Consider the following 10,652-nt stretch of genomic DNA (forward strand, 5'->3'; position numbering starts at 1 on the left):
TTGTTTTGTGGTGCAGCACCGCCGCAAGCTGAAGAGGAACTCTACTCACTGCAGAGGGAGAGAGGCAAGCTCGGGTGAGAGCTGTCCACGGTAGCCAGTGCTGAAAGGAATCCAGTTCTACTACTAGACCTTGTCTTGTTTTTCTAGAGGTGGATATCTGGGTTGACTTGCGTTGTAGGTAAACGTTCGTTTTCGGTGTTCTTATTCTTATATTCTCTCCACCCTTCTATCACAAGTACTGCACCTGCATATGAAAGGATCCGTATGTCTCAAAGAACTTAACAGCACCCCGATCTCCTCCAATGACTGTAGGAAATCCCCAAATTTTAACATGGTTTAAATAGCATAATACTGATTTGCTGTCTGAATATGTCCCTTGCTCTTGAGGGGAAGAGTAATCCTGAATTATTTTAGATTCGGGGGTGGAAGGAGGGAGAGAGAATAGAGAAGAAAATGCTATGGCAACTATTTTCAGAATTTGGCAGATTGGCTTCTTTTGTGCCTGTACCCTGAATGAGCTCAAGGGTTCAATGCTACATGGTTGCGCCCCCTTTAAATGTAACTGTCAGGCTCTGCAGTACTTAGTTAAAGGAAGTTAAACTCCCTATTGTATGAACAAAAAGTTACGGTTTCTTATAAGTTCTGGAGATGCTCTTATATCATCTTAATTTTGAACAGCTTCTGTTCATTATGATGAAACATGTCGTTCTGTCAAGGATTCAAGACCAGTAGCTGGATTGCCAAATTTCTTCTTAAGATATGACTTTTAAAATGACCTAAGTAACATATCATGTAAAGTTTGCATGTTGAAGTCAAAAACAAATGAAAAAAATATATAAACAGGAAACAATTTCTATGCAGAGGTCACTGTTGCAAACTTTATGAATATATATATATATTTATATATATATATATATATATATATATATTATACACAAACACACACATGACTGTGTTGCAGCAGGAATTGGCCGTAATAATAAATAATTTCAGGAATATAAGATTTCTCCTTATTTTGATCACCAAGGCTCTACTATAAATGTTCTGGTTGACAAAAGACAATTTACTTTTTTTTTTGTGGCAATTTACTTTCAGAAGAAAATAAATTTTCCTGGGGATTTATTTTTCTAGAACTTAAAACTAAAAATGTAATAGGACTTGTCTTCTATTCAAAATTTTCAGAAATGACTATTTTTCATAATTAATTCATCAATTTAGTGGTAGAATAACTTGAGAATTCCTTTATATAAATCAACTCCATTTTATTATATAAATGATGATAATAGCTATTATTGACTAATATTTTTAAGAAAAAGAGAAGATAATCCTAAGAAATTATTACTCAGGCAAAATAAAACACCTCCATTCAATAAAAAGGTAGGATTCTGTAATATGCTCATTTCTGTTTTATTCACTATTATTTTCCTAAAATATTTACCCTACACAGAGCTTTCCATTTGAAAAGTCACCATCTCACTAATTATAACTAACTTAAATTTGATATAAAATTCTAAAATATGACCCTATCCAAATACACACTAATCTATTTTTATATATGCATATTTCTCTACTATTTAACATTATTTTTAAATATTTCAAAGACCTTTAAACAGAAGTTGGCTATTTTCACTATTGATTTGAAAGAGGTAATAAAAAAAACTTTTAATTCCTCCTTTTCTGAAAAAAGTTTCAGAATAAAATTATTTAGATCTTTGTATTTAAACTTGAAGACAGTTCATTAACACTTTCTGAAATTCATTTATTTTATTCTCCTTCAGTTAGTGATCTTTCTGTAACAGTAAGTCAGAAGATATGGCTTTGTTTATTCTGAAAGAGCAAATCACTTAACCTGTTTTAGTTTCTTTGTCCCTAAAATAAGGGAGTTAGAGTAGCTGATTTCTAAAATCCATTTATTGAGTCTATATAGGCTAGAAGCTCTAAATGCTAGGACCTTTATAAGATGGTCATCAACTTTCACCCACATAAGTTAGGAAATAATTTTTTGACATTTGCTATACTTATTAAAGAAATAACATATCATATTAGCCTGTAAAAGTCTTGATGATGCACTTTCTAAAAAAAATGAACTTATTTAAAAGTGTAATCTTACCCTTAAGTGAGTGGAAGTACATGCATGTGAACTACAGTAGGAACATTTTCATGGGAATAGTTATAAGTAAAATATTTTTGGACTCTATATAGTCAAGAAAAATTAATACATTATCTTGGATATTTTTTAAGCATTACTGGGAAATACAACACAGCCAGGTGCTATTTTGGATGAGATGTCTTTAATATTCTTCTAAAATTCTCTTTTGCATGCATTTATTTTGTTTCCCTAGAAAATTGCCTGGCTCTTTTTATGTGTCCAGTCCTGTCTTTTTCCCAGTGGGATGAGGCAGGGAGATGTAATATGGAAGTATAAAAAATGTTCCTTCCATCAAGGAATTGATTTTTTGTTATTGGAGAAAAATAAGTATATATAATATTACATTCAAAATCAGATATATATATATATATATATATATATATATATATATATATATATATATATATATAAATCCTCTCTTTTGGCATTTAAATTCCACACATTGATGATTTATACCTTTTCAGTCTTCTTGTATTTTACTCTCTTCTTACTTCATGAGCCATGTATAAAAAGCTATTTATTCTTCTTTGTATTCAAAACTGACTGTTTAAAGTGACAAAAATATGTTCCTTCCTCATCTTCGCTTCTTTCTTTTCTTGATTTTTTCCTTTAAAATAACTCAAAACCCATTCTCTGAAGGAGGCTTTTATTTCTCCTACTTTTGTATAGCTATTGATAATGTCTTCACCTTTACCTCTGAGATATCTCCCCTTTCTGTGTGTGTGTATATGTGTGTGTGTATATATATATATATATATATATATATATATATATATATATATATATATATATATATATATAAATGTGTGTATAAATTCCTTTACCCATCTATATACTTAACTGGTACCTACTCAGGTACTTATGTGTTGTACCCTCCATTAAAATGTGAGCTCTTAGAGGCCAAGGACTATTTTTAACATTCCTCTGTATCCCTAGTGCTTAACATATTGCCTGGAACAAAAGAAAGCACTTAAACATTATTTATTGGTTGACATTATAAACAGGAAAATATTAGAATGTAATATATGAAAAGACATATGTAGTATACATTAATCATGTATGACAGATTGAGGGAATATAAAGTAAACAATCAGATGACAATTAGAATTAGTTGTGAATATTTCTCAAAGAAGGTAGTCTTAAGTAGAAATTTAAAGGAAGTGATGGATATGGAAAGATGTTCATGATATGTAAAAACATCTCAGATGCAAGAAACAGCACAAGCTGTAGTTGGACTGAATTGAATAAAAAAAAGTTATAGGAATCTACCCTTCCTGAAATGCCTGAGGCATGATAATTTAGTCCATGATAAAGAGATAATTAAATCTAATTTGGAAGTATTTTATGAGACATGCAATTCCTGCTTGGCTCATTTTTTTTTTAAAATTGCCATTTATATTTCATATTCAAAAGTCTCAAATAAGAATAATTTATTTCAAATTTTAGATGAATTTCTCTACATGTAAGTATACGTGCAAAAATATTAACAGTTCTGAATGACTGAGATTATATTGTATCTGCTATGTAGACTGATAAGTGGAAATTTATGCTATAATTATGGTACTATGCTTTCTTCTAAAGTTCTTATGACACCATACTTCAATTATTTTGGAAGAATTAAGACCTTTGCAAAGATTATCAAGAAATAAAGAACTGAAAACAGTAACAAAGCCAAAAAAAGAAAAAAAATCATTTTTGAGTCTTCAAAAAAAACCCAGTTAGAGTGTTTGGTAAACTCACTTTGATTTTCATTTTATTTAAAGGGTTCCACTCTATTTAAGGGTCACAGTTCTAAAAGTGTCTAGTTAATTAGTCTCTACAAATTTTGGTAACTCTGGGCAATAATAATTACCTCCTATTATGTCATAATGCAGATTTTTAAAAATAATCATGCTTGTCATAATAGAGCTATTTTAAAATGTATTTTAAAACTTAGTATTTGTGACTGTGTCTCAACATCTAGATGAAAGTTTAAACAGTTATTCAATTATTTGGATGTTTTACTTGCACAATGCCAAATGTTTAGGTGTTTGAAAATATGATAATTGAATGAAATTCTCAGTGTTCATTTATGCATTGTATATCATATAGTTCCATCTCAAATACCCTTGGTATCATTTCCTAAGTCTTTTTCATGTACTTCTCCAGTATCTTCTTTAATGAAACAAGTGCTTTTTTCTTGAATGGTCCTAATAAGAGGAAGAAGCAAGCTATTAGATTATACATTGGATTGCTCTAGTTGGAAGAGAGTATGCTCATGATAAATGCCAAAGAGATTTCATCTTGTGAATTCATTTAGCTCAAGTACTTTCATATAGTGTCTATAGATTGGATGGGGTGCAAGTTATAATTTTAATGTGGCAAATAGTCTTCTATTACTGGGAATTGAGGGCAGGAATATCATTCTTGATACCCAGTTGGCACCATATTATGCAATATGTGAATCGGTGAGTGAAATGTTACCAACTCTAACTAGCTTCATGTTTGTATCATGAATCAAATAGTCACAAAATTCATTTTGGGGACTATGAGAGATCTGAAAACAAATTTCAGTAAGACAACAATCTGCCTATCTTTCTTGGTCATAAGTGAAATCTTAAAGTGTTGGAAAAAAAATCTTCCTACAAGATGGAGTCTTTCAATATATCCTTGATTGGATTTGTTCAAATTTTCAGAGAAGTCTTCTATAAAAAATAAAATTAATTGCAGTATAAAAAGAACAACAGGAAAGTTATATGTGTTGTCAACTGCTTGGAATTCCTTAACAGCTTTAAGACTTTGAGAGAAAAAAAGGGTTTTGCTTTTAACTTGAAATCTTTTATGTGCAATAGTTTTCTTAAATTATTTTGTCAATTCAGATTAGTAATGTTTGAAAAAAGAAAACATTATTTAATTGACCCTGTCGACATATTTTTATTTTTGAAAAAATATTAATTTAATTCTCTTAGGATAATTTCAATAATTATGCTAGTAATTAAGGGAGTCTGATATTATGGAAATGACACTGAATGAGGGAGTTAGGAAACCTTGGTTCTAGTCTTCAGTCACTAATTACTATAGCAGAATAACCTTTGACATCCAACCTTTACAATTTTCAATTTTTGTCACTTGGAAAATGAAATCTTAGGCTCAAGAGGTCCTTCTTTCTAAAATTTCTCAAAGGGTTGAGAATAATGAATATGGAAGTTCCTTGTAGGAAATATTTTTGTTAACTCCACTTCCCTAAAATTTGGTAACGTTTCAATGTTTAAACCTCAAAAATGCTGAAGGCATCTCTCAGGATATGGACTAAGCTTGTGAAGATGAATGTATAAATGCATTGCTGTTTAGTTTTTTCTTTGATAAAACTTGAACAACCACTAGGATTGATCACTTAATTATAGTAAAACAATCATTTTCAGAATCTGTCCTCTCAATTTACATATGAAGAAGAGAACAGTGAAAAAAGTCTAATATCTAATAACACAAAATCTCTGGTGTATTAAGGATCAAGTTTTTTATCAAGGTGATTAAATAGAGTTGCATTAAAAAAGATTCCAATAACCTATAAGTTCAGAATCAAAAGTAGCTCTCCTATTCTTCACCATATTGAGGACTCTTTGATCAAGGAGAAACAAACAAATTCTTCCTTGGTCATTTTTAAAAAAGTATTTTATCTAAAGAATCACTTAGAATAAACTATGTCTATTACTCACCACAATCTTGAAATCTTTAGGAAAAGAGAAGGAACTAGGATAATATTTCAATTTGTTTTCATCTTATCAGGCATCCTCTGGTTCAAGATGCCTAGATTCCTAGAGATGGAAAAATAACATCTTGGGAATTTTATGAATAATAATTTGGAAATGGACTTTAGAGATGATCTAGTCCAACCTTCTAGGATTTCTAATTCCATTACTTTAACTATTTCTTATCAACAGAAACCATATAAATTTTTATTTCCCTAGGGAGATTTTTTTACATGCAAATGTTTTGCTCACAAGAAACCTTATCAATCTTATTTTGAATCAAGGTCTGAAATAGTGAGTGGTATTTTCTCAATTGATCTAGCAAGTTTAGCAGGGAGGCTAATATAAATTCTTTACTAATACTCAAGGCTTCTGCCTAGGTAAAGAGAAAAAGACATTCATAAACTGATCTCCAGATGCTCACAATGAGATGACAGCAAAAAGCTATTTTAGACTAAATCAAATATTAACAAATCAACAAAAATAGTTGATTCAATACGGGACTGAGACTTTTGAGAATGTGTTTTTGTATATATGGGCTCTGCCAGCAATTTATCATTGAACTGTAATCTCTAAATTTCCTTCTAGCTGTCAGTCTGCTTGCAGCACTAAAGTTAAATTCACTGTAGTTCAGAGTCTTCTATCTTTTTCCTTTTTTAGTATCAGGGGTAGTTAGCATTTTAAAACCAAAGTATTAATTGTCCTACGAGTTTAGTATTGAGGGTTCATTTTTAAAACTTGGGAAGGAAATAAGATCAAGGCTAGTGTTTAAACCAGAAGCAATGAATTGGAAATTATTTCCCTTCTTTCCCTTAGAGCTCCTCTCCTACTTGTCTTCCCCTCCTCCTTTCAAGTCCCCCTTTTCAAACCAGGAAGGATGGGATCATGGTGTTGGGGGGAGGGAGAAGAGTTGTGTTTGGGAAGGGAGGGAAGGGAGATTATTGGAAAAAGACCCCCCCTTTTTTTTTTACAAAACTTGAATAAATAGCTGACAAGTGTGGCAAATTGACACAACCAAAGGAAAGTCACTGAAGTGCCAGTAAGGTTTTGAATGCAAATAGTAAGAAACTGAATGAGGATGTGAAATTTTCACTAGTATAATCTCCTAGCTGATTCAGACTCTATTTGTATTAAGAATCTTCTTTGGGCTTACAGAAGACTACAGCCTGTCTGATTTGTAGAAATCAAAGCTGGATAAGAGAATGGAAGTATCTGAGAGAGCCAAACTGAACTCTGACATCCTGGTGCTGAAATAGTGCTATGAGGCCTGAGGAAGGATAAGGAAGAAGGTGCAGGAAAAGTCAGCTGTAAGTAACAGACCTGAAATGGGACTGAGGCCAGGGAGGTGGACATGGATGTACCTCATTGTAATATCTTTCCTTGACCTGCTCCTGTCCCCTCACCAAAGAACTTCCTTCAGGGGTTTAGGGGTGAGTAAAAAGAAATTCTAGAATAATCTTGTTGTGGGCAAAATTGCCCTTTGTTTACACGCATGACCCGATATAAAACTGAACTAGTCATTTTCATCTATGTCTTTGTGATTCTATCGCCCTGTGCATATCTATGTTTCTGTTTTCTTCTGTTTTTCTCCTTTTTATCTCCCTTCTCTCTTTTTCTTTCCTCTGTCCTTTCTTTGCCCTTAGGATTTGGCTTAATAATTGTCTGTTAGATGTTCTTCCCTTGAGCCTGAGGAATGGGACAGGACCTATTGATGGTAGAGAAACCCACCCTGGCATTATGGGGAATCCATAGGAGAAGAAAAGCCCAACTAGTTCAGGTTGCCTTCATGAGAAGTAGCAGGAGGTGAAAAATTAGCAAGTAAATCTACACTTATTTTATTCAGTCTTAATTGGGTTCAGGTTTAACTTAAATTCAAATTTACTTCCCCAGTGGGAAGACACATGAAGAAAGATCTATGATGGACCATTCTAGTGTGACTTCTTATAGGATTCCATGTAAAATCCATGGTATCACAACCTTATTTATGGAAAGCTATTCTCCTGCTCCCTAGTAGATGAGGTTTTAAAAGGAATTAGGCAGGGGGATGAGGAGGTTTGAGGTGAAAGGATAGAGACTGGGCACAAAAATTTTATCCTTTGGCACCACTTAAGCAACTACACTCTATGACACAGACATGGAATGTAATGGACTGATATTTCAGAGGGTGAAAGTATTGGTAGTGGGAGTAGATGACACAAAGTGGACAACTTGCTGATAAGGAACATGAGGCAGTGTACAAAGCACTGGTTTAGAAGGCAAGAAAACGTGGGCCCATATCCCAAGCTGCAGACATAACCTTGTACTACTAAGCCTATTTCCTTATCAGGTTAAAAAAAAAAAAGACTGGGGATCCTCTCCCACCACACAGATAGGTAACATAAATGAGATGGATACAAAGTCCTTTGTAAATTACAAAACTCTGTAAAAGTAATTCTCTTACTATGTTTATCTGCTCCTGGAATTTGGAAGAAACCCTGGATAAAACAACATCTCCTGCAGCTCCTGTCTCATTGCTGCTTTAGTAGAAAGGTTTCTGAGTTTTGGTCTGGAATTTGCCCTTGCATCTGATGGAATGGCAATCCCTAGTTTAAAAAATACAGAGAATAAAATGACCAAAAACAGTATAGACCAGTGGAGCTAACTTCAGCTTTGCCATCCTATGAGTCAGTTCTGTGGTTTTGTCCATATTGCTGTACCCAATAATTTATCTTTTCCCAGACTCTGCTTAAGGTTCAAATTATTCTGCAACTCCAAGCCTCTTAGGGAATCCTCACTGGCTTCTTAGCCTAGAGACACCATCCCTTGGACCTGTAATTCAGGTTTTAAGGAAGTTTGAGGATGGGAGGAAGGGTTACAGAAAGAAGGGAGACTAGTCAGTCATGGTCCTCCCATATTGTTATTCTTTTCTCCTCCCTTCTCTCATCACCCCAAATCATACAACATTGATTCTCTTTGTGTTTCTGAATTATGAGACCTTTTCAGTCCTGTTCCTTTTCAATTGTAGACAGTCGGCTTTAGTATTTTGGCTTTGCATTTTAGCAGATCCAAAAGAATCTAAAAAACTGTCTTCATCTGAGCTTTCCCCTTTGATCAGGCTGAAAAGAATCTCCTCAGGAATAACAAACAAAAAAATAATCAACAAAAAAAAAAGGTGTCTTTACAAATGTGAGAACTTGGAAGGAAAAGCAACAAAAATTCTGGAGACCCTGGTTCCAGTACTCCCCAGCAGTTCGGGTAGCAACCAGAAAATCCCTTTTCTCATGACACTCCTGTTGGTGACTTCCCTCCCCTGCCCTCTCCCCCCACCCCCCCATCTTCCTCATCTGTCCTGGGTACTTAATTACCCCTGCAATGTGAGCATGTGTCCGCTCCCAGATTAATTTTTTGGAGGTTCACAGATGGATAAGTACCGCTAGCTAGCCTCTTCTGAATGAATCTCACACTTGGACCCAATCCGGCGGTCCCGGCAGGCTGCCGCGGCTTGTTGTCCTCAGTAAGCGTCCTGACACTGATGGATCGTCTCATTTCCCTGCTTGATGGGCTGGAACCGCCCACAAGCTGCAGATTTGCGGAATGGCCCAGGAGAGTCCAGGCCAGCCTCGGGGAAACAAGAGGAAGACAAATCTGGAGGAGCCACTACGCTGTGGTCTTGAGAGGGATGGAGCTTTGGGGTCTTTCAGACTGTCACTCCTCCGCCTCTCGTCAGTCCAGTCACCCAAAAGCCAGTTAGGGACAATAAAAAAATGTTAAGGTTATTTTCTTCTTTCTCTTTAATCTCTACCACAGACGCTTGCAAACAAAGAGGACGACCAGCCCTTTGCCTAGCCAGACTTGGTACCTGTCACGTCTCAGGGCGGTTAGGCAAGAAGCGTCGGTGTTGACTCCAGTCGGCGGTAGGAGGACTGGCATGGCCGGTGAAAGGCCTGCAGCTCGGCTTGGGCGACGTCACGTTCTCCAGAGCCACGTCCAGAAGAGAGTCCGGGAAAGCGGACTTCTCGGAATCATGATTGCCGCTGGCTGTAAGAGGCCAAAGTGACTTCGTTTCCAGAGTGCAGTTAGCTGGGACATAGAGGATAAGCCTGACCGGCGCACTGGGCAATAGACCCGTCTGTGGAGGGTCTGAGGGGATGAGCGAGGCCCTTGGGGGAGGGCTTGAAGCAGGGGCTCGGGGATCTGAGATGAAGGGTCGGCATGCTCTTGTACAAAGTGTCTGGCAGATTCGCCGGACAATTAAACAAAGAGACAAAACCGTGCTCTGGCTGGTTTGGACAGATTACACACGTACATAAAAGAAAAAAAAAAAAGCAAAACATACTCTGGGCCTCAAAAGCCTTGACATGCTGAGCCTCTTGTAGAGCCTCCTCTGAGCTGCAGGGACCACCTCTCTCTTCCCTGTGTTTGGTTTAAATGGGTCCTAAAATCCTTTGTTCTAGATCAGAAATGGAAGGGTGTGTGACTCCCACTTCCCTCTTGTTTTATAGAGAAGGGAACTGCAAGAAAAAATCAATATTAACTTGGAATGAGCTAACACACACACATCTTACACAATGGCAAGGTCTTCCACTGGGCTTGTATCTGGACCACAATACATAGCAAATTCATGCTGGTTATGGGAACATTTTTTTTGAAAGTCCTTATTCCATAAAGTTCCATTTCATGCATGACTTTGGATCCAGTGCTCACTCAATTCCATGCACACTCTACCCCACTCTCCGCAAGCACACACAATTCCCAAGTTTTTTGGAGACTTTGATCCTGTTACTTTGAGAAGGAAC

Source organism: Macrotis lagotis, chromosome 1 (genome assembly GCF_037893015.1).
Source record: "Macrotis lagotis isolate mMagLag1 chromosome 1, bilby.v1.9.chrom.fasta, whole genome shotgun sequence".
Taxonomy (NCBI): Eukaryota; Metazoa; Chordata; class Mammalia; order Peramelemorphia; family Peramelidae; genus Macrotis; species Macrotis lagotis.